This window comes from Semicossyphus pulcher, unplaced genomic scaffold (assembly GCF_022749685.1).
Source record: "Semicossyphus pulcher isolate SPU_LCO1_2020_fin unplaced genomic scaffold, fSemPul1.0.p SCAF_27, whole genome shotgun sequence".
Classification (NCBI taxonomy): Eukaryota; Metazoa; Chordata; class Actinopteri; order Labriformes; family Labridae; genus Semicossyphus; species Semicossyphus pulcher.
This window is the reverse complement of record NW_027211701.1, coordinates 3,236,223-3,262,352: the sequence shown is the minus strand read 5'-3', so window position 1 is coordinate 3,262,352 and position 26,130 is coordinate 3,236,223.

Sequence of the window (26,130 nt, the reverse complement as noted above, 5' to 3'; positions counted from 1 at the left end):
AAAGTCTATATGTGACAATACCTACAAATACTTAGTTCAACTAATCTCATCAAATTTACATGTGACTTGTTGCGCAAACCTCCAGATGTTTCCTGTTAGACCTCTGGCCTGACCCCAGTTTTTCTTCCTACTTCTTTCAGGATAGCCAAAACAGGCCCTTATGACAGTGATATCAGCTGATGCCTATGACATCACTGCAGCAGGAGAATAGACACACCCACATTCAGGTGATTCCCTTAAACCAAACCAAGCTAAACTAGCTGGCTACAGTTTTACTGTCTGTTGGCACAAAATTAGTAAAATAAAGTGTGGGGAGGTACAAAAGACAAACCAAGACAAATAAACAAATAGAGCCTTGGGAAAAAATGAGATGATGTAACTTTTTTAAAAGTTTGGTAGCTACTGAAATGATGGGCTGTGGGTATAGCTACTAACTAATTAAAGAACATAGTAAATAAACATAAAAATTGCATTGACTTTAAACAATGTTGTTCCAATGAAAAAAACAGCTTTGATGAGGGAAGCTACTTTTACCTTGTTGCTGTAGCCTAGCTACCTGCATTTCCCTTCGGTTAGCTTCAGTGTGGTGATGCTTCATTTAAGAGTAACTGGTAGCTTAGCCAACGTCACTTATCAAGTAGCATGCCAAACACTTTTCATACCTGTAAGGATTAATTAAATACAGATAGATATGTGTTAACCTTTACAGGCACTGGACAGGGACAGGCTAGCTTTCCCTCTGCTTTCAGTCTTTGTACTAGGCTAGGATAATCACCTCTGAGGTCTTGCATCATATTTAACGTACAGATGTAAGCATATGCCCCAAAATGCCATCCTTTTCCCTTTAGAGTTGGATGTATATTATTTTTAAACTGTTGAACTGTGTCTTGATGGACTTTGCTGCTAGCTTCAAGCGCTACTTGTGGCTGACCAGTCTTCAGTCTGATGACTTGTTAGCTAGGTGGAAAACCAACCACCAGCACTGTGATGCAGCTGGAGAGCCCTTGTCCAGCCATCTCTAGTGAGTTTAAGTTTCATAGTTGATAGGTCAAAATAAAAAAATATTCTCTGTATATTGTAAGTAAAAGGTGAGTTCAATTAGTCTGGTTTACCACAGCCTTATTAAGGCACAACATTTGAATAAATTGGTAATAAATTGAACTTTAAAAATGCTTGTTTTCTGAATGGAGTTTGGATTGACCATTACCTGTGCACCAAAAAGTCACTTCTCTTTGGCTCAAACAAACTATAACTTGTCTTGTCGCCTTAGCAACACTGACTTTGTCACAAGGGCTTTAAGATGTGTGCATCACTGTTGTAGCAGGACCAGGGGCAGATCCAGACTTTTTGGACTGGGGCACTGACTTATGCAGGGGTGGCACGAAGTATGTGTCCACACACACACACACACACACACACACACACACACACACACACACACACACACACACACACACACACACAAATAAATAGCATTTAATTAACCCTTCCTTCTAAGCTTAATTCTTTAAGGATTCAAACAGAAGATGTGGTCAGAGTAACAATTTAAGAACTAAAGGAAAGGTGCCACATTGAAATGGAAAGAAAGCTACGAGCAGCCTGTTGCAACACAGTCCACATAGTTGATTGTAAGTCCCACCTCTGACAAGGCAAGTAGCCAATCCTAGTTTAGGCCACCCCTTTGGATCCGTCCCTGAGCAGGACATAAATAAAAGGGGATATTTTTGCTGATAGGAGGGATTAAAATAACAGTATCAGTGGTTGATTTCCCAGGAGATAATCACCACTGGGATAAAGCAGCATATGTATGGTACTGGGAGGATCAGGAGCTGATACAAGCTTATTTCTCTGGCTCGGTTTTTACCTGTAAACAAAAAGAGTTGGGTCAACACATTCTTGGCCCGCAGAGTCATCCAAGGGCAGCAAATGCCAGCGCTTCATAACAATATTTTTTATCCCAGTGAGGAGGCTCTGGCAACGTGCACTAAAAAGGTCTCTGACATGACAAACCCTCTGTTGTACCAAAGGAACCAGTCAAAAAATAATCAGAACAAGTCAGGAGGCTGGTTCAGTCTTCACAGCGGCATCCTGCAGCCACGCTGAGTTTGTGATTGCAGCAAAGAGGAAAAAAAGGAAAAAGCTATTGTTTTGCTCGGTGACATACGGCTTCCTCATTAGGTGTTTCTCTCTGCTTTAATTATTTGGCTCCCTCATCACTATTGTTGTTGCAGTTTCTTAGTCGATGATAGAATACAATAAATCTCATTCTGCAGTTTACTGGAGGCCTCTTTTTTATGAACAACTTTATCTCAAAGCCGATATGATTGTGTAGCACATTACAGGGCAGCAGTTACCTCGATCATCCCAGTGTGGAGAGGTGCTCTCTGTTTGTGCAGTCATCAGACTTTATATATATATATATATATATACATATATACACCGGTCAGCCATAACATTATGACTACCTGCCACCCTGACCAGTCTGCGGCTATACGCAGCCCCATAAGCAACAAATTGCAGTGCACTGTGTGTTCTGACACCTTTCTATCAGAACCAGCATTAATTCTTTCAGCTATTTGAGCTTCAGTGGCTCTTCTCTTGGATCGGACCACACGGGCCAGCCGTCACTCCCCACGCGCTTCAGTGAGCCTTGGCCACCTATGACCCTGTCACCGGTTCACCAGTTTTCCTTCCTTGCACCACTTTTGGTAGGTACTGACCACTGCAGACCAGAACGCCCCCACAAGATCTGCAGAGATGCTCTGACCCAGTCGTCTAGCCATCACAATTTGGTCCTTGTCAAAGTCGCTCACATCCTTACACTTACACAAATTTTTCCTGCTTCTAACACATCAACTTTGAGGACTAAATGTTCACTTGCTGCCTCACATATCCCACCCACAGATAGGTGCCATTGTAATGAGATAATCATTGTTATTCACTCGACCTGTCAGTGGTCATAATGTGATCAGTGTATATAATTAATGTCATCCATTGGCTTTTTGGTTGCCTTTAAAAAGCCTCGAGTTTCGTCACTAGTGTCATTTTTGTTTTGGATCCTGAAGTGAGCATATTTGGACCAAGGGTGACGCTAAAGAACAGCGAGGTTATCAAAGCCACAGTCTGTGATCTGGCTAGTTCCTTAGTCGGCAAACAAGCCAGCTAACCATTTCACACACAAAATGATTCTATATGTTGTGATGGCTGACTGGAGTTGCTAATTGTTTCTAGGTCGATCAGACTCGCCATGGATCGGAAGAGCGAGTGGGGGGTGAACAACAAAAACCGGGCTAACCTCAAACAGCCAGACTCCTGATCACTGCCTGCTGTTCTCCCTGCAGGAAAAAGCCAACGATCCTGACTTCCATGCACGGGCCGCCATTAAATTGATGTTGATGCCACAAGTTACAGTGAGCGTGGACATCTTTATCTGCTAATTAGTTCTAACAATTAGATGATTCTAGATTTAAACTTACCGAAAAAACTGGAGAACAGACTTCATGGTCAGTCTGACACGTAGCACGTAGCTAGCAGCACCAACTTGTAACTCAAAGCAGTCGCGCCCCTAATCATGCATAACGTTAGCCTGGTAATCTAAAATTCACCCCCAAATAGCTACAGACACCAGAACAGTTTTTTTTTTACCAGGCTTTAAACATGTTTAATTCGACTGTAAAGGTTTGCCTTTTAATATGTGACTGAATGGGGATTGACTCTGTTTTGGAGTCAGCCTCAAGTGGCCACTCAAGGAACTGCAGTTTATGGCACTCCCGCATTGACTCTCAGCCCTGGAGGTTCCTGCTTGCCTTTGACATGTGGCATCCTCAGTGATTTATAGCATTTCCAGTTAGCGATTACTTTCAACAGATAACCCAGCACCTACTTTATCTATTCCATCAACAAATACACACTGCATGCTTCCTGTGAGAACTGGAACAAACACAAATGTGAGTTAATAAGCAAAACAAAACTTCTACATCTGGGCCTAATGCCACCTTCACTCAGGCTAAACGCTACCAAGTGAAGGCAGTGATCCACACGGTAATGTGCCACCCACTCAGTCCAGCAGATCTCTGACTCCAATAAAGACCCACTGAGAATAAACAACATAAACATAATTGCGCACACACCAGCCCACAAAAATAGTTGCCCAACTCAACTCATATAAACCCCAAGTAGAACAGTCACTTGTCGTTTTCACACTTTTTGTCCAGATGAAACAAACACACAAGAATAATGTGTGATAATAAAGTGAGATTTGGAGGAGCTGGCAGGAAGGTTTTGTTACCTTTGGACGGAGTCAGTCTCTCATTCTCCCCGTTTACAGCGTGTGAACTGAGCCAACAGACTGCCGGCTGCATTTTTATATTGGACACAATAATGAGTGTCCATCGACATTTTGACTGCCACCATCTTGTTTTTGGGGGTTTTTTTGGAGCCAGAAGAGACCATGTCCTGGGGTTGCATCCTTGCGTCGAAGGCTGTCCCATTTCGAAGGCTTCTTCAGATGCGGCAGACAAATGCACCCTCCTTTTCCCGGGCCACAAAGGATCCATCGTGTGCTTCATTCACGGCCCAACATATCCCGAGAATCATTGCACGCCAATTCAAACGAGATGCTGGACTCTCAAGCGGGCAATGAATATGCTTTAAATGTCAAATTTGTAGGTGTCAACCCAGTGGAATAGCTAGTGATGCAAATTTTACAAATAACAAAAGGGGCCTTGAAACTTTAAATTATATTTAAAATAATAGGTTAAAGTAATAAAATAGTCACTATCGATCGCCAAATGAGGTAACACAATTCAGAACGTTCTCCTACTATTCAAAGCATTGCACATAACATCCTCAGAACAAAACATTTCTCGCTGGGTATGCCCACTTCTCATTTACAGTCTGTGGTTTACAGCTTGTTGTGCTGCCCCAAAGTGTTGAACATGTAAAGGAAGCAGCTCTAAAAAGTAGCTTCATGTTCTGATTTGCAACCAGTTTAAACTGTCATTCATACGCTGCAGCCTGGAGAAAATCAGGCAGTCTTGCTCAGATTATTTGCAGCACTATGTCCTGTGAAATGTGAGCATGCCAAGTTAACGGACTGTGACTCTTTCTGTTTCATTATGAGGACACATGAGAAGTCAAACAGTCAAGCAGAACACTTCTGTCTCTACATGTCGGCACTGGAGGCAGGCAGCATGCAGGAGCAATATAATTTTATCTTTACGATAAGTTGTTGTATTCCAGGCGGATGATTGGTTGTTTTTGAGATGGATTCTTTTTATTACCTTAATACTGGGATCCTGCAGCTTTGCACACAAAGCTCTGATTGCTTCACTGCTCTCTGCAGCTGTATTTCATATTTAACGCCACACTTCAGAGTGTTTACAGAACACTTGGGTTTTTGTGATTTTACAACCAAAGCTTGAATCAACCTCGGCAAATCTGTTTTATATCAATCCTCTGACACACAGCAGTATATCTTACTGCAGAGCGGTGCGAACAATATCTCACTCCTTTTCTAGTTTAATGAGTTTAGGAGAAAAGATATCTGCACCTCCATATTACTGTGGATTTAATTAAAAGAAAAAGAAAGGTTGTCAACAGACATATTGCTGAAGTAGCACTAAAGTTATGGCTTTTCATATCTGCACGCTTTAAGTCACCAGTCATATATGTATCAGATTATTCCTCCAGAATATCGTGTAAGTGTCCGGTTTTTGCACGACGATCATGTTTCCGCAGAACACATTTATTCTCTAGTTGTGTGTGCTTGACGTATGCAGTGTTGCACAATGTGGAAGAGCAATTTAGGGTCAGTCACATTAAGATTCACAGGCTTGTTCTGTGGAAACGTCTCCAGGGGGGCCGCTCTGCTCCCTCCCTCCCTCCCTTACCACATGTTTGTTGGCCGATTCCTGCCAAGACCCAGCTGGATATACTTTCCACATGGTCATAGAACTTCAGGGAAAAAGAAACTAAAAGTAGATGGCTGCGCAGAAAGCCTCAAAGATAATGAAGAAGAGAAGTGTTCAGAGAGACAGGATGTTTACGTGATAAAAAACGGTCATGGTTGAAGCCTGAGTCATTTCATGTTTTTCTAACAGTCGTTCTGTTTATTGTTATACAAATGAAAGGTACAGAACATGTAACCTTACACAGTATACTCTAAATACACTTGCACAGTGTAGGGGTGTTGACTTGTTCATGCTGTCAACAGGCCAAGAAAATCATTAGTCCCTTGAATAAGTTTTTTTTACAATAAAGGCAGTTGCATCATTGGTTTAGTGATCGTTATGTGAGTGCAGGTCGATGAGGTAGGTGTGGTAGGAGCCCTCCAAGTATGAACTCGGGGCAACAGATTCCTGGACATACGTCACATATGTGTAAAGAAGTTTGATTGTGGTTACAGGGATATTTGGTGCAGGATTTCTGTGGGTTCCTGTTAGATGTGCACCACAAGCCTGCATTAAAGATAGGACCTCTTAAATTAAACTTAGAAAGTTGCTTCAGTTGCATAAACAACTGTATAACTGTACAGATACTGACAAGCAGGGTTGCCAGGTCTGTGTGACAAAACCAGCCCAATGGCCAATAAAACCAGCCCAACACTAGAACTCAAAATGTATCCCTGTCAAACAGCATTGCTATCATTGCCAAATGCATTATAAAATACACAGACTGATTAAACTCAGACGGTCATAGAGGTGGGTGAGAGGAGGATGCTATCAAAACTGGCATCCATCATGGACAACTCCTCTCACCCCCTGCGACCTCGGTTATACAGTACCAACAAAAACCTTTTGTATTATCCCCAGCCACACTCCGTTTTCACTTTACCAGCCCGTTGTGTATTTCTTCCCGTATTTTTCCCACTTACCGGGCGTCATGTTTCTCCCCGGCCGGGGTTGCTAGCTTGAATTGTCCGGCGTGTTAAAGGATTCCGCTGCAGGTGTCACCGCTCACAATAGCTGGCTAGCTGACAGCACACAGTGCGCCGAATGGATACGGACTGTGTGCAGTTTAAGTTCGCTAACTGTGACGGTCAAAGTAGTGTGTGTGGGTTTGTTATGTGGGCATGCATGTCCCATGTGAAATGAGTGTAGTGCAGAATGATCTGGAGTCTGTTTGGTAGGATTTGGGTATAAATAAACTATTTAATCTAAAATAATACAAAAAATTAAGGATTTCTATTTGTAGATAGCCTATTATTCATGTAATTTGCATGCAAAACAGGTCTACCCAACCAGCGGACAAAAATTTCCACCCGCTGCAACACTTAAAAAGTAGCCCAATTCAGCGGGAAAACCGCGGATCTGGAAACACTGCTGATAAGAGTCAGAATCAGTTTTTTGTCTTTTTGTTCCCTTATCCAAAATTAAATCTGATATGGTTCCTTTTTTGTCCGTAAGCATCATTCAATTTTATTCTATTCCATTTTTTTAGTAAATGATATTTCATCATGAACATGTTTTTGTGACATTTATACAAATAAAAATTGGAATCTAAATCGTGTTTTTAACACATGTAATCGAACCCGGGCCTTCACACGCGGGACCGGTGAACTCCTAGGGAGCATCAATTTGTTACTTCCATATTGTTGGCCCCTCAGGAGAGTCTGGTTGCAAAATCCGAGACTGTATGTTTAAATATTTCAATATGCACATAAAACTCAGATGTTCAGTTTGTTCATGGGCCCCCGGGTGGCTGATGGACCCTCTGCAACCACTCACTGCTCAAGCGAGCTCCGCTCATTTGTTTGTTCTGCCCGTTGATATTTTTCCCTTTTCATCTCTTGCTTCATCTGTTGCCGTCGTTTAGCACTTCAAAGTGAATACATCTCACTGTCAGTTACTTCTCAAACATGCTGAAGTAGGCCACATTGAGCTCATGTCAAAGCTCGCTGCAGGGATTTACAAAGCAGTCATTATACTCGGGTTCACACCAGGCCTGAAAACAGGGATTGTGCAACCATTTTATCCAGCAGGTTCTGGTTAGAGCGCAGAGATGAGTCACAAACTGATCTTTCAGTTAAAATAAGTGATACATCTGACAGTTCGACTGGGATCCAGGGAGCGTAGGTCATCGTGGAATGTAAATATACAGGTTGAGCCACAGGTGGAACTCTGGGACCAGAGCGCACCATCCAGCGGCGGTGACCTCTGAGGGGCCCGTGGAGGGGGTACGGAGCCGGCTGGGAGAGCTCTTTGATGGAGTCCACATACTCCTCCATGGTGTGCAAGGAACAGTCCAGATCTGCATCCTCTGTGTCGCTCTCCTGCATCTCGCTAATGGTGGGAAGTCTATCCACTGCGGCGAGGAGGCATCTGGCCTTCATCCTGCAAACAAAGACATGCCCTTTAATGTTGCCATTGTGATATTGTGATGTGAACATTAAAGGTGGTTCCCTGCGTTTATCAAAGGGATATCCTGTGTACTGTGAGACATTTCCTCTTGAGACTGAACTAGAAGCAGAGTCAAATCAGTGTCAGATACGGGAAAATCCTGGTAGGGCAGCAGTCTAATTTTGGGACAAAGCAGTCTGTGTCTGGAAAAGAGAGTCACAGCTAATTATGTTCTATTATGAAACCAACAGCACTTTTTTTCTCTAGATCTCTTGATTTTTTATGCTGCTGTTTTCTCTTAAATTTGTAAAATCTTGTTTCTGAATAAATAATCTAAAACAATTTTGTTTTGTTTTTTAAATTTTGGGAGACGAAAATAAGTATTTCCAGGTTGTCGCATGTGTATCTGCATGTTAGATTGCAAGCTTTGATGCTTATTGCGAGGAAAACATTTAGCAAAGGCTATGGAGGCCAGGAGTTAAAAAAAGGTTCTTTTATTTTATATTAATATATTTATTTCAGACCTTTCTAAACTGTATTGACTGAGAGTATTTTAACACGCCCTCGAACCCATAAAACCACGTAGGTTGTTTGTCTCCACCTTGTAATGTGGCCTACAGGAGTGCTTCCATAGTTAGCGCTCATGGTTAACGTTGTGAAATGGTTTCAGTTTGGTTGGATTCTTTTTACTTGTTAGTTTTTAAGGGAAAAAAAGAGGTTTGAGTTACAGTAAGTAGATTTTTATTTTAAAGTCTATATGGTTAATGTTGAGTGCGTGATCTAAGTGACCTTATGCAAAAGAAGACTATGACTCCATCTCGTCTGCTGGGTGTTGTGTTGTCACATCCATCGCCTCATCACAACGGCAAATTTTTAACGATCTTTATACGATGTCCTGACTTCTGCTTTTTCTCTTTTAATATGTCTGATTAAAAACGTAATGGTTGTAATAATCTGTTGCATTCATTTATTAATTGTATTAAGCTTAACACAACAGGTGAAAGATCTTTAACCCTGAATGGATGTCACCATTCTTGTATATTATTTGGGGACAGTCATAGTTAGTTTGCATTGTTAGCTTTTGGAAAATTCTTTATGCAACTTTTATCTCAAGCGGGGTACAACAAGATAATCCAGCTGATTTTGGGCCTGATTTCCCCCTTCAGACAAAAGTCCTGATTTCTGTTGGTTCTAAAGATGATCTCTCCAGATGTTCCTGTGGTGTGAGGGATGTTAAGATTTTACTTCCCCAAATCTGCTCGGAAGAATGCCGTGGCCGCACCGATTTCAAATCGTAATAAATATTAAACATATTCAGTATAATTTACGATCCGTTAGCCGAGCACGCGCTCTGTGGATCGTCATGTGGAAACAAACGATAGCCAATGGGGAAGCAAGCTGACTGAAGAAGGAAGCACAACAACCGCAGCCATGGCGACAGAAAGCATAAAGTTCTTTTTTTCTTCCTGAATTTTCAGTAAAAAGTCCAAAAACTATCATCGCCAACTCTTCCTGCCCATCATCCGCCATGTGAGAGTCGGACTCTGGTTGTTGGTGAATAAATCTGTTAGTGTGTGGTGTGCTGTTTGGGTCATATCGTTGCTCCACAAACTACAGGAACAAAACTGTTCAATTGGTCATTATTTGTCGTCATGTGTGGGCTCGCTCACAATCTTTTAGTGTTGGACAGCCTTTAATGGCACACTTCTTTCAAGGAAATTTCTGTAAAAATTAGCAATTGCCTTAAAACATTTTCTATTTCTCTGATTACCTGTACTAGATTACATAGTTCAAGAACACCTCTTAATAGATTATTATCACAGACCAGTAAAATGTATAAATACAGTTTGATTTCCCAAAATGAGGATCATCATGTGTTTGCAGAGCTGTCCTCATGCTGTCATGGATTACATGCCTCCTGTTGGAAAATACTGCATCTTTAGATACCAAACTTACTAAATATATACATGTTTAGCTTGACAATATTAACTCCTCACAGGTCCCACAATTAAATACAAAGGATAACCTCAGTTGAAGCTAAGGCCCTGCTCCTGTGTCAGAGTATGTTACCTAATTGAAGCCCTTTTTATCTACACTTCCATCCTCACAGACTCACCTAGGCGTGTCTCTGTGATTCTTCCTGATGAAGATTCTTTTGACTGAAATTCCTTTTCTGCGTCTTCCTGCCAGCGCTCTCTTCTTCTTCTTCTTCTTCTCCTTTCTATTCTCACCCAGGATGCCAGCAGTCTGTGGGTGTCAGCTGTGCTTTTGCTGAGGCTCTCAGCATGTACAGAACATGTTGCGGCGACATGGAGGTGTGAATCTGTAAGCGCTGTTGGAGGATAAGCCCGGCCAGGGGAGCTTTTATAATGCATTAGCCAGACTAGGCTAACAGAGCCAATTATAGCCCCAAGAGCACGGAGAGCAAGCTTAGCTGTACTGGAGAAAGTGGGTTGGGATGTACAACAGGAGGGAAACAGGATGGTCAGGGGGTGACTGAGACAGAGAATGGGTTATCGACAGGGTGATGTCATGAACCAGACAGCTTGTGGCTGCAGGACTTTCAGCAGGAACTTTACTTGTATTGATTGGTCGAGGTTGTGGTTACATTTGTCAATCTCTGAATTTCTTCTGTTGAGTCGGATGTACCCTCCATTTGTCTCATTAATGCTATAAAATGATGTTCATGCTTACAACCTAATGAGTAATGCAGTATGATGAAGAGTAGTTTTTGTGTTTCAGGAGATGAGATTAATGAAATCAGTGTTAAAATTAAACTATTTCTGAATGTACTGATGTTCACTCTAACAGCTTATCAATTAGGTAATATTGATCCAATCAGCTCAGAGGATTGTGTGGTACTCTTGTTGTGGAGAAAAGTTCAACTGAATGACTCTGGTAAAGGTGTAAAAATCAAGCAGAAACCTCCAGAGCTGAAAAAGAAGCAGGAGTGTCAAAAACTGCAGTTCCTCAAATGACCACTTGAGTCTGGCTCCAAAAGCGAGTCAATCCCCATTAGGCCCCATATTAAAAGCCCAACTTAACAGCAGAATTAAACATGTTTACAGACTTGTAAAATGTACGGGGGGTTGATTTTTTTCTACAACTCACCTGTTTAAATTTTATTATGTATAAAAGTTATTCGTAACTAAAGGCACAGCTGCTTTTAGCGCAAGTGGGAGCTGCTAGCTGTCTGCTCGGTGTCACCTCAGCTGATTCAGCCGCTGAACCTCTCTGCTGTGTGTGTGGTGTCGATGCCTTTTGGAGATTTTTCCTTCAAATATTGCACAATAATATGGCTTAATGATGATGATATGGTCACTGAAATCCTTTTAATATTACCTTAGCACTAATTAGCAGTTTGTCAACAGGCACTCTTGTTTGCGCCCACCATACCTGCTAGCTCATTCAGTGTTTGCTGTGAATTTATTTTTTGGACATGGGAGTCAGGATTTTTTTTTTTTCCCTGCAGAGAAGACAGCGGGCTAGAGTGATGAGGAGACCAGTTATTTCAAGTAAAAAAATTTTCACCAACCATGCAAGTAAGCAGCAAGTTCCACGAGTTCTTCACTTCTTTAGTCTGATAATAAACAACTCAGGTCATAGCATCACAAACAGACCAACCCCTTTATAACTGGGTAAACTGTCCATAATGTGGGCCCAAAGTCTCTCATTCATAGGTGTGTTCGTTTTGGGTTTGTAATCATATTCAAAATTACACCTGACTTTTTACTAATTCTATTAATTAAATCTGCAATATGTCCGTGGCTGTTTTTTTTCCTTACATGTCCTGGCAGTAAAACATAAAATGTCCTTTAAGACAAAAAACTGTATTAAAGTTGTAATCTTGAAGATCTCAGTTTCTCTCTCTATTTGGCAGCACCTTATGGCGATAAACAATAATTTGAGGGAGCATACTTCCCAGATATCCAGACAGTGCTGCATGTGTGACGTCCACGAATGGCTCCAGTTGTAACTCTTGATTTTCCTTGCTGACTGTCGCTTTCCTTCTTAGACTGTTTGCTTCATCTGAGCGTTGAATTTGTTTCTTTTTCTTTGGATTTTCACTTCTTGTTGAAGTTGTATCTGTAGTCATCCATCTTTTCTTTGTTTGTTCAGCCATAGTAGATTACTGTTTACTCACAACACTTGCAGAGACCGGAAAAGCAGCCGCTTAGCTCCACCTACCCTCTATGGCAGACCAACCACTGCTGGGTGATGGAAAACGCTTCACTAACTGGGCGCTGCTTGGGATTTTTTTCTGTGAAAGTCGCACCAGGCAGCCAGTCTGTTGTCCTGCAAATGCAAAGGCTTTCATCAGTGGGCCACGGGCTCAATCACCATTGTGTTACCTCATTCAGCGATAGATAGTGACTTTACAGACATTTATTGAAATGGAAATCTTTGAGATTATTACATGTATTTAATACAAACAAAAGCTTCTACATGGCACACTGAGGTTAACAGGCTGCTATTCACTGTACTTAAAAATAGGTTCAAATAAAAGAGTTTGGCATGAAGTTAAACATTACAGGAATTAAAAGCAGTCAGGAAGGAAACATTTTGCTGCGCAAGTGGAGATTCAGATCAAAATCTGACTCACATAATGCAGTGGGCTGTGTTTCTTCAGGGACCTGTAAGTAAATTAATCCGATTCATGATTGAAGAAAAAAGCTCCTTAATTTTTGAAGTCCTTCCAGAGAGCCAAAATGCAGCACAGTAGTTTATAATCCTGTACGCCCAGGTTTACAACTCCAACTGTGGTTTGTGGGCTTTGATCTCTGTTTCCATGTTTCAGTTAAAAACTAAGAGCTACAGTCACGTTTTAAGACATGTTTTGGAAAGGATCATACACAACCAGAAGACTTACAGTCATCGTTCCAGCAGACCTGGAAAAAACACTTCTTGTCCATGAAAGAAATTATCCTGGATCCGTGACTGTTACTAAAATCTGAGTAAACCCACATCCATACTAATCCAACAAGAATGTTGGCCTGCATGCCTTTTGCCAGTGCAGTGCATTTTGGGATGACATCGCATTTGGATGAGGCTAAAGTTGACCTAGTTTAACTTTATTGGCAAAAAACCCACAACCACATGTCACTCCACTGCTCATATCCCTTCACTGGTTCCTAGTCGCCGCTCCCATCAAATTCAAAACCATGTTGCTCGCTTACAAAACAGCAACAAAGACGGCTCCTGCCTACCTGAACGCCCTCATCCAGGTCTATACTCCCCACTACGCTGGGCGCCTGGTACTCCCATCACAACAGGGCCCTAAGTCGCTTACTAGACTCTTCTCCTCAGTTAGTCCCCCGGTGGTGGAACGAGCTACCAAACTCCATTCAGTCCTCAGGGTCCCTTTTACCTTTAAGAAGAAGCTAAAGACCCAGCTCCATGTAATCTCTATCCTGTAACCACACCAAAACCACAGAGGACACATGACACACTTGTTTATAACAGTGTTACAAGAAGAACATGTCTGCAGACTTTGACAGTTGCCGGGCAGAAGACCTTGAACAGTTGCTGCTGTCATTCATGTAGTCCTGTTCACCTTGTCTCACTTCACATCATTGTAAATGTTCAGTCCTGTTCACCTTGTAAACAAGTAAGTGGACTTAAAGAGGCTACAGAGTCTACCATTGCTATGCTAACAGTTCCACCTATAAGCTATTTTCCTTTCTAAATAAACATTTTCTGTCATTATTGAAGTATTGCGTAAGTAGCAGTGTATTAACTGGGATAATGTTCAGGGAACAGGTTGTTATTGTGGAGATAAACCCCAACAGGAGGATGCTTGTGGTGGAAGATCATCCTCCTGAGACACTTTATGCTGGCTTTTGGTCACAGTTTGGTTAATCCGCCTTCTGACTAATTGTACCGCTGCAGCCAGCCAGCTAGTCATAGTTTCACATTGTTCACTGGAACTGTGAAGGAGCCAACAACAGCAACTGTTACAGTAAATACATTTTAGTCACGGAACTAAAGCCTTCTGCTGCTGCAGCGAAAGCAACGACTGAAAGGAAACCAGCTGATTTCTTTTAACTTCACCATCCATTTGAATTGGATTCATGATGGCACACTGCTTGGACACTGACATTAAATAGTGATGATTAGAAACAAGACCGCACTCGTACAGATTCAGAGAATACAGTAAAGACTTTAAGTTACACAACTGATTCACCACTCAAGAGACGGCACTCTCTCAATAGATAAAAACAGGCTGCACATTCAAAAACACAAACAAAAGTGAAAAACAAAACCAGCAACAGAAACGTGCTGCAAATAAAAACGTGCAGCAGAAGCCAAAATAAACTGCGTGAACAGCAAACGCACTGCAAAAACATAAAAGATGCTAAATCAAAAACACACCCAACATATTTGAAACTCATTTTCTGGATAAAATCATTTATGAGGGAGATTTAGGCCCTTGTCAGCCACCGTAGAATGGAGAAGCGGTAACCAAATATAAAAATAAAAACAAAAAACAGCATTATACCGTATTCATCCCAATATAAGACGACCCCCTTTTCAAGACTAATAAAAAAATTAGATTCTTAACAGCTCCAGCTCTACCTCTAGAGTCCTCTTCTCTGCATTTTGTCACTATATGGATAGAAAATGGATCACCTGATTTCTTTTTCTCACTTGCCTCTCAGGGCTTCCATACCTTCCATAACTATTTGTTCTCTCAAATAACACTGTCTTTAAAGCCATGCGATGACATGTGCATCAACATGTGATGGGTCCTGTTCTTTGTTCAGTTGAAAGAACAGGACATTTTATTAAAATGGATTTAATTACTGATCCACTGCAAACATTGCATGGATCCCACCTAATGCAACACTGCTAGTAAGGCTACTAAACCTGAGGGGACAGGCCTCCAGAAACCACAAGGAGTTCACTGATATAATCTGGTGCCAGTTACAGGAAAGCAAGGAAAACGATCCAAACTCGGAAAACAGTTCCACTCGAAAATCTTGCATAATAACAGCCGCTTATTTAATTCTGTCAGTATTGATGAAAAACATAGTATAATGTTTTAATATATGTTTACACATTTTATCAAGTTAAAACAATTTCTTTGAAGAATTTGCACCATTCTGCCTCTAGCCCATCCCACAAACCTGCATCTCTACAAATAGTAAATCAACAGAGGTAAAACAGAGTTTGTCATCTAAGACTTTTAAATAAACAAGTTTACAGAAAAGATGAAAAAGGGTATTTCTGAAATATTAAGAGTCAACGGGTGAGGGAACAATATCTTTCTTTGACACATGAATTTAAACACCTTATAGATTTAACTCTTTGAGCATCAGAGGCTATTATTAACCGTTCTCAGAATATTGACTCCAAGTTGTGATCTATTGTCAGAGCTCTTTCAAAGGACATTTACTAGAGGTGTAACAATTCACAGATACAAACCACTAATCGATTTTAACATAAAAAAAGCGACTACGTTGATTTGAAGAGCCCTAGCTATGGTATTAATGTACTATAATCCAGTAAAAGGCCTGAGACTAGGCTTATGAATCGGTGGACTGAAGCTTTGCTGCTCAGTCTACATTGTGGGCACAGCGTCTCCACCCTTGTGAAACTCTAAAGAACATGTCCAGCAACGGAGACGCGATTTACAGCGCACCAAATAAAATGCACATAATGGATTAAAAAGGAAGGAAGGAAAACAGGACAAAAAACTTTCCATTTGTAAGCCGTTTAGAACGCCATAGAATACATGGCAGCACAATAAGCTTAACACTCACACCTGCACGTCTCATATACAGAGGCTACAGTCCTCAACACGGTGACCCCAGGCCCGACTCCCACGCTCGGCCCCTATGTCGCGTGTCATCCCACACTCTCTCTTCCTCTGTTTCCCACACTATCCACTGTCCTCTCGCTCCAAATAAAGGCTTAAAAGGCCAAATAATTAATTAATACATAAACTGATAACATTTAAAAAATGTCTGCTGTAGTTGGGAGTGCTGGCTTTCATGGCATGGTAAATACATTAGGCCTACAGCCAAGGTACAAGAAACCAAGTAGACAGCATTTCAGACAAGTGTGTGCCAGAAATGTTTATCAAATATAGGTGCTTTAATGTGTGTGGGGGTAATTATGGCCAGCCAAGTTGGTCCTTCTTTATCACATTTACACGATGATGTGCTTGTCGCCTATTACACTGAAATTCTTCAACAACAAAAATTAAATGGTTCTTTTCACAGGAAATATGATGTTGTAACAGTTAGACAGTTACAAATTCCTGCCATAGGCTCGAATCACATGCCTGGAAACCTGACTCACTTCCCTGCTGCAGACCGCTTTGTAGAAACTGAGGCCGTCTCCCATGAGGCCGTAAACGTCATCCTCAGCTCATCTCTTGTCTCAACATTTCGTACGTATGTCTCAGTGCCAGGAAAAGATATAAATCAGGAATTTCATTGAAATTCTTGGTGATTAATATAACAGGAAGGAAATGTGAAAGTAAGTGAGACCATTAGGCAGACATCAGTGGTTAGTGAGGCTTTAATTTTAAAGTTTGACTGTGAAATAAGAACTCCTGAATGTTCATGATATTATTCCAGCTCCTCTCTTCACTCTGAACGGTCAAATGTAATTTAAAAACTCACTCCGGTCATTAATCCAATAATGGTGATATGTAAAATATTCCTCCTTATTTAAATGTGATTTATTATCTGGACACAGTTTGGTTTTTATGAAAATAATTGGCATACATTTGCATTAACACAGGTCTTAATGTCTGCAGCCACTGCTCACCCACTCCTCAGTGAGACGGTTACCTCAGATGCCGCTCCGCTGAGAGCTGACCTCAGGGACACACGGTTAACTATTAAAGGCTGTACACTAAGCTCGCATGCTAATGTGCTATTTGAGGTGCGTTTCTTTGTCAACAGAACCTGACAGAGATTAAGGCCAGAGCTTAAAATAGATTCAGAATAGACTGTGAGGCTCAGGTGCTGCAGACATATGGCTATTTAGGAGGACTGGGATGAGCTAATTGTAGCATGTCCCCTGATCCAGCGGTAGTCCACCTTAAGAGCTTGTTAATTATAGCTATTAAGTAAGTCGGTTAGTGAGTTAGTTAGTATGGTAGGTAGGTAGGTTTACTGTTGGTGATTCAATTCAACGTGCCTCTACAAAGACAATCAGTTGTCGGACAAATGAGATCATTTACATTCTTGTTGATGTTTGCAGTACGCTATATTAGCTTGTAAATTGACACAAAATAGAAAAAACACAGATTCAATATTCTGGGAAACTCTGAAAAAGATTTCACTGAGAGATCAATATGTCTCTAATGCCTGTATGCTAAATGTAAAGCTACATGCAAGGCAGTTGGTTAGCTTACCTTAGCATTAAGACTGCAGCTAACTCCAGACGTCCACCCTCTGAACTTGCAGACTGAGCTCTCATGGACATCATCAAAGCCGTTCTGTAAAGAATAAAGACACATTTTTTTCTACATGACTTAAAGTAATAATCTTGAAGATTTTCATTTAAATAAATGTCTGTTGAGTCACTATCACTGAATGAGGTAACACAATGGTGATTGAGCCTATGGCCACAAAGCCTTCGCATTTGCAGTATTACATACTGGGTGTCTCGTGCGACTTCAAATCATAAGCGGCGCCCAGTTAGTGAAGCGTTTTCCATCACCCATCAGTGGTTGGTCCAGAGAGGGTAGGCGGAGCTAAGCGGCTGCTTTTCCGGACTCTGCAAATGTTGCGAGTAAACAGTAATCTACTATGGCTGAACAAACAAAGAAAAGATGGATGACTACAGATATAACTTTAAGAAAAAGTGAAAATCCAAAGAAAAAGAAACAAACTCGACGCTCAGATGAAGGCAAACAGTCTGAAAAGGAAAGTGACCGTCAGCCAGGAAAATCAAGAGTTACAACCGGAGCCAACCGTGGACGTCACACTTGCAGAACTGTCTGGACATCTGGGAAGTGTGCTCCCCTAACTTCCGTTAATCGTCATAGGTGCCACCAAAGAGAGCGAAAATGAGATCTTCGAGATTACCACTTTATCTACCTTTTTCCACCTTCCTATCTGCCTGACTGGTCATATCACCTGCTAGCGTCCATACAGCGATTACTGAGTGTAAGATAGCATAGCCAGAGGGTTTCTGATGAAGTGGGAGGGAGACTCAAAATACTTAATTGAAGGTACCATCAGTGGACATTTATTGACAACCGGGAAACATTCAAACCAACAAAATGTGAACAAAAGAACTATAAGAAACTGAGGATAAATACACTCATACTCCTCATAGCCCTATCCTGACCTTCTCTCTGGGCTTCCCTGCAGAGAACCGAATATATAGAGGCAAAAATCTCCAATTTCCTGCCTCTGGCCCTAACCAACACCTACATCATCTTAAACAAGAGAAATAACACAGACACAGAAGCATTTCGGGCAATTGTCAAATTTCCCACGGCACTTAAATGCATTACAACATTCACCTTTCTAGCCATACGGGGCACACATAACAGACATACTTCATACTGTAAGCAGTCCCCCCACCGACATGGTAGCGACTTTAACTGCCTGGGTGACGTCATAGAAAGTTTAACAGGTGGGGAAATGCGGGGCTGCTGCCTCTATTCAACGATTCCCGCCACAGGTAAGTTTGTTTGTAAACAAAGGAATTTACTAAACTCAATAACTGTCAAACAACGAAATGAAGCTACTAATAAAAGTAGGTGTGTCTGTCATTACTGTTTTAACCTGCATTCAGAGAAGGTAGTATTGTGTATTTGTGCTAGAGAACTTTAAGCTTGTTGGTGTGATACTGAGGATGAAGCTACAGGTGGAGGATGTCTATAACACCACCTGTCCCTACTGCCTGAGGGAGATACACCTGAGAGAAGAAGCTGATGTACCTGAGAGAGCCTGAGGAGGGGAAAGAACAGAGGGGAAGGAGGAATAATTTCAAAATAAAAGTTTTTGAAAAATGAGAAGACAGGCAAATTAATGTTAGTTCAATATTATAATTTAATAATGTTAGAATGTTCTATACTCTTTCCCCCTTTTGTTGAAGCCTCCAAGTTATAGCTGCAGTGACTGTGTAGTGCCCCCAACTGGTCAGAGGGGACCACTACACACTATTTACTTCCTGGCAAAATCATGCAAACAAACTTTTAAACATTTAAGATGCCAAAGATAATCATTCACAAAATGAGCCAAACTGTTTCATAGAGTGTAACACCATAATTTTAAAACAATGCAACTTAAATCTTTAAAGGCGTACAAGAAAAGGTACATAATTTAAGCCATGCCTGATGGTCTGTGTGGCAATGCAATGTCAGTCTAATATATCTTTAAAAAAATGCTCAACTCACTGTGTAAAAAACTAAGTATTTAGTTATGTTTACAGTGACAAATAGTGTGTTGTAATAGAAAATTGCATGTTTTCTTCTCATATAGCCTCATTTAATTACGTTATTATGAAAATAAAAGTCGGCTCACACACAGCAGCTGCGAGCGACAGTCACATTCCACTGTTTTAGACTGGAAAACACTCACATTGCGCAGGTTAAACCGCTCACATATCTCATTAAGTGAATTTCAAAGGTTTACAGTCTATTACACTTTTAATGCTTCTTGCCTCAGCAGTTAGTTTCTTCTTTTGTCCTCTGGTTGGATCAGATACAGCTCAGCTCTTATTTGTACACAAGCTCTGTAGCAGATCCTGGATCAGTGTTTAAGCTTATCTAATCTAACTCTACATAGAAATGTAGAATCTGTAGGCAGGGACGTGGATTTCCGGGACGGCAAGTGTCCTGGTTTCCGTTTGTAGTACGCTTGTAGTTTGAGTAATATTCACCAATCATGTAACAGCAGGCTGCAGCATATGCAGGAAAAACTGTCCGTGTGGAGAGCAAAAGCGTAATCCGCCGTAATGACTTCCCGGCTCCCGTCAGCGGCTATCGTTCAACAAACGAGCATCTTAAAAGTAGTTTTCTTCTTCTCTTGAGGACAGACCTGACAAAGCTTCATTTTGACTTTTTACTAATCTGCATTGTGATGTTAAAATTTCAGCAAAGGTAATTAAAGTCCATCACAAGAAAAATGGGTTCTTTTTCTGTATACAATGCAGCATGTGGAAAAGGAAGTTGTTTAGCGCTATCCACCGGCTACATGCCCCGGCATGTTCACAGGTGTCCCCAGAGGCCAAATCCTCGTCAGACTATGGGATGGGATCCGAGAATGAAGGTTATATAACAATCAAGACATGTGATTTAGCAAATAGAGCGCCAACAGGTACAGAGATTTTGTTCAAAACAACTGGCCCCAACTTGTTCGATTTTAAGCATGTGTGCCACCTTCTCACGGTTTGAACATGCTCGCTATGTTCATTGGTGACTCTAAAATTGTCCATAGTTTGTCTGTGAATGGTTCTCTATCACAGCCCTGTGACTGACTGTTGACCTGTCCAGGAATCCCACCTCTTACCCAATAACAGCTGGGATCAGCTCCAGCATCATGGATGGATGGATTACTACCTGTCAGATGGGATACATAATCCCTCCAGTGAGCTCTGGGTCTGCTCCAGTGTCTCCTCCCAGTTGGACGTGCCCAGAAAACCTCCAATGGAAGGCGTCCAGGAGACTTGCCCTATCCTCACCCCATCCAACATGGCCGACATGCACCAGGAACATTACTGACTTCGTGCCGAGTATGCGGACACAGCTCTCACTTTGGTTATACAGAGACCGGATGGCTCGTAACAATGGCCCCAGTACCCCAAACTCCCGCAGTACCCCCAACAGGAAGCCGCATGTTCCTCCTGTATCTGAGGTTCGACGATCGGCTGGAGCCTCCTTTACAGCAGCCTGGAGAAAACTAAAATAAAATCAATAAAATGGAACCATGATTTATTAAATTAGCATAAGGCTGTATATAACATTTTGAGTAGTGAATGAGACCACAAGCTCAAAAAAAATAAATATTACTGAGGTAATAAATCAAGTGAAAAGTAGGCTAATTTTCTCATGCAGTCTTGCAACCAGTAGAGTCGCCCCCTGCTGTCCTTTAGCAATCTGATGGTCCCCCAGAATTCATAGAGCCAAGGTTACGTTGGTAACACTGGCATAACATTGCTGGCTTCATCTATCTCTTGAAGTGGCTTTTCGTTTCTCAAACATCGTGGTCTGTTACACACGTGTTCTGCTACAGCTCTATTCAGACATGACAGGACCTCTTCAGAAAGAGCCACTATGCTCCCAGGATATTTGGCAGCAGCTGCGAGGTGGCAAGCGGAGGTGTTTCTGGAGAGCAGCAGGGAGTTGACAAGTAATGATAACAAGGAGGAAGAGGTTTTTCTGTTCCCTGGCAGCCTGTGGGTACGAGCTTTAGCTTCTCACGGTGAAGTGACAACGAATCGTCTGAGATTTTGTATTGATACTTTTGTAGTCAGATTGTGGTCAGGAAGCTCAGATTTACTAGATGTTCTCTCCAGCAGTACAAGTGATCTGATTCAGGTTTTTTAAAGCAAAGACTGTTACCTAATAGAAGAATTTAATTGTGTAAAGTCTGTTCAGTAAAGAAACTGTTTCAAGAGGGCTCATACATTTAAATCTGCAAATCAACCATGCAGAAATAATCTAATGTTTACTTTTGTTTAGTCAGCCAGCCTTTACTGGGGTTTGCTAATCAAGGAAGTCTCAGAGGACGGAGAGCAGGCCGGCCTTACACCCAGAACAGTTTACCCAGTGGACAGAAAGAAGACAGAGAGGGATGAAGCAAGAGACGGGTGAAAGAGGTCGACAGAGGAAGGCAAGGATGGATGACGGAGAGGGATAAATGTGTGAGGATGACGCAAGAAAAGGATTGTGTAAGAAAAAGACATACAGAGAAGGTTAGTCTTCTCAGTTTGGATGTTATGTGGATAAACTCTGTTCATCATAGATTATTTAAAGTTTTAAAGTGTGGGTGCTGTATTTTAACCTGTGCCCTTTATATTAATATATGTATATTGCTCCAGAAGATTGCCTCTGTTATGCCTGCAATGTCTGAATAAGTCCATTTAAAGTGTTGGTTTTCGCCACTGACAGGCTCAGACTGTTATCATAAGTGCCAGACAGCAGAATGGATATGATTACTACAGAGATCTAGACCTTTTTGTAAAGGGAAGATGTCTAGGATCTAAACACAACATGTTCTGCTCTACAGCTGCCTCGATCAGTAAAGTAAAAATCAGTACGATAAAATGTTTCATACAGAGCCGTCGGTTAAGCTCAGCGGTTAAATCGAGCGTCCCATGTACAGAGGCTCAGTCCTCGATGTGGAGGCCCCAGGTTGGACTCCCACCCTGGGCCCCCCACCCTGCTGATTTGGCTCCTACTGATACAACGAATAAATAAAAAAATCCAATACGTTTTTGTCCGTTTAAAACCAACGACAGACAAAGTGCAAAAGTCTAGCGTCCCTTCTCTTCAAATGTGATAATCAAGGTCCACTTCACAAATCCTGCATGTGATCCTTTTCTTTGCGGTGTTGAGGGTTAATTGTGTGCGCACTCTGTGCGTATTGGTGACGTTGTCTCCACTCGTTTGTGGTGTGGCTGGCTGCTGCTGGTGCGGTGTTGGCCTCTGTGTGCTAAGTCGCCGTTATCGTTATGAGTGTGTTTATTTGCATGAGTTTGTTTGCACATGTTTGATTTATTTTCAGTGGTTTGGTTATTTGGTGATTTTAAAGTAAAATTTTTAACATTGTTTAATAAACGTTGGTCTTTTAAATGTAACCCGTCTATCGCCCAGTGGTATCACAAACTTGTGTGACCTTTCTAGCCTAAAACTATTATTTAGAACTTCCTGGGGGTGAAATTCCCCTGGGTGATGTTGCTGACTAAACTTTTACGCCCTGCTCCTGCCATATATGCACACCTCTCAGCAGAGATAGTGAGGATGCGAGATGGCTCACCCCTCAGCAAACTCAGCTCCGGAAAAAACAATGTTATGTCTGCACACCGTTAAAAAAATACACGTGATGATGCAACCAACTAATAATCGACAATTAAATTTGTTGGCAACTAATTTTGTCACCGACTAATTGTTGCACCGTAGAGTGCAAGCATACTGTGTGAGCACAAGCAGAGCAAACCTTAGTAAACAAGCAGGGAATGATTAAGTGGGAAGACAGGCTTTGGAGAAAGTCCAAACTGTTAAAGTTGATGAAGTAAAATTCACAAGAAACCCTGTCTCGCCCTCAGGACACAGCATCACTTCCTCTGAGCCGAACAATCACACACTTAATAACAATCCTGTGGGTTCATATCGACATCATGACCCTTTATCACCTGGCTTTCCTTAAATTTTTCTACTGCAGCTCACCCCCTCCGGGTTGAACTCATTTCAGAACAACAAAACAAAAGTTCTCCCAGAGCAGAGGGAACCTGCATACTTCATTAGATTAATGTGATTGAGAACAGATCTACCTTAGAGCCAGAACACAGAGAGCCTCACGGATCACCTGTGTGGATCGGGCACGTGTGTGAGTGGAGTCTCAAACTGCCGGCATTACACCTTTCACCTTTCATTTTCTCAGACAACTTTCCCACATCAGAATAAAGTGATCTTTGTTTCCTGGAGTTGTTGTGCGCTCCCGTGATCTCGATTGTTTGTTGAATCGTGTTTATAAAACTCAGTTGTTGTCTTGAAGTCCAATAAAATCAAACATGTTTCATATTATCTCTAGTTTCGGTCTTGGCTCACGCAGAAAGTGATCTTGTTTTTCTTCTTGTAAATTCTTTCCTGGAGCAGGATGGGCTATCATCTTCACAGGAATCTAGTTGTAGTCTTGTAAAGAGTGACTCTGCAAGACACTCAGTCTTTGCAAAGTCATAAAGTCTGTGACTGAGAGGTTTTAAAAGTGTTTTCAGTCTTTTAATAGAAGGTGCATTCATTTAATCAGGATGTCAGTGTCCTGATTTAAGTATAACGCAAAGGCAGTCAATTGCTCAAGAAGTGTGTGTACTAATGGACAATACTTCCTCCTTCTACGTGGTCACTTCACTGGTTTTAATTTCATGTACAGATTAAATATTTACTGACAGACGTTGGAGGTCTTTACACAGATGCAGAAAAGCCACCAGCGTTGCAGCGATGGGAATTGCTCCGTGACTCTGTGAAAAGCAAAGATTAGAAAAAGGCCAATGAGAACGATGGAGCAGAGCGTTATATAACTGTGCAGATAATAAATGCCTGAGCTCACACCAGAGCCTGAAAGCTTCGATTTTTTTATCCTTCAAATGAAATCCATGTGTGTAACGAGCTAGATCATTCTCAAAGAGTCACTTTTGTTCTCTGCTTTAACTGGTTGTGAGCAATTGTGCGACTTTCTGCTGTTTCCTGTGAAAACCACTAAACCATTACCAATGAAGACCAACTTCAAATAACAGTCAAAAGTATGAAGTAATAGAAATCCAATGGAAACATACAAAAATGAGCACAGTTGGAACAAACACATTGTCAGCAATGTCTGGTATCTGTTCTCTCTGTTTCCTGTGTGAGCACATACCCTGATCCCAACAGAGTGAGCCGAGTGGAGCCAAAACAACCAACGCACTGAAGCAATGTGCTCCTTTGCGGGAGCTTTGACATTGGCCTGTTATTTTTATCTGATTCTCTTTTTGCAGAAAAATGCAGATGGAGTTCTGAAATGATGGAACAAGACTTGTCACTGTCTTCAAAGAAAATAATGACAATTTGCTCTTGGCAAGTGATTAAAATAGCACAACGGTCGACCATGTCGAAAGCTGCACTGAGCTCCTACAGCACCATATATTAAACATGTCGTCTGAGCTGTGCGTGGTTCAGGGGTTTGCGGCCGGGGCCTGATGTAAAGCAGCATGACTTTCATGGTGTTTCATCATCATGATGGATTCAATGCTTCAAATGTGATCAAGGCCATTTTTTAAGTTAAGTTATGAAGTAATTAACAAATGTCTCTGCATGGACTATCTTTAAGCATAAAGGGGTTGTAACTCTTTCAAATAAATACGTTTATTCCAATTGATGCTTATTAAATTAAAACGGGGAAGAATTCCAAACTCGACCTTTTCTCTCAAGTCAATCTACATCAAAGCGGGAAACTTCAGTTGTCTTCTCTGAGAGGAAAAGCCAACAGCAATCCTGACTCCTGTGCACTGGCTGCCAAATAAATGAATGTATGAGTAAGCAGCATGGACTTCATTGTGGGAGGAAAAGTGGGACTGACCACCCAGGGCCATAATGGGGGGGAGGGCCCTCGATGGGCCTTCAGTTAGAAAACTATTTTTTTTTTGTCTGTAAGTTCTTACTGTCATTAATAAATTCAAATTTGGCTGAATAAATAAACACAAGTTCAAAATTCTTTATCTAGAAACAAATGTGGAGTCTCTCTCTGAAGCCCCTCTCATAAAAGCGCAAAATGGTTCGGTCCGCCCGCACTCGGATTCACCTCAGGCAGGCTAAAGAGCCAGATGTCTTTTCACTTTTAGAAACTAAACCTTACTTATTAAGGAGCCTGCTTTATTGTTTGTTAGGCTTTAACCCCTTGAGCTCCGATCATCCTTTACCTTTTCCCTTGAGCTTAACTTAGAAACTTAGAAAGTTTTTTGTTATAATGTACAACAGTTTTTTTTGTGAAAATCAATCTGCAAAAGAAAACTGTAAGCAGGAGAGTCAATTACCCATGGGTATATATGTTGTGCATGTATAATGAACACAGATACATAATTTAAAATAACTTCAGTATCTAATTTGATACACACATTTTGGACA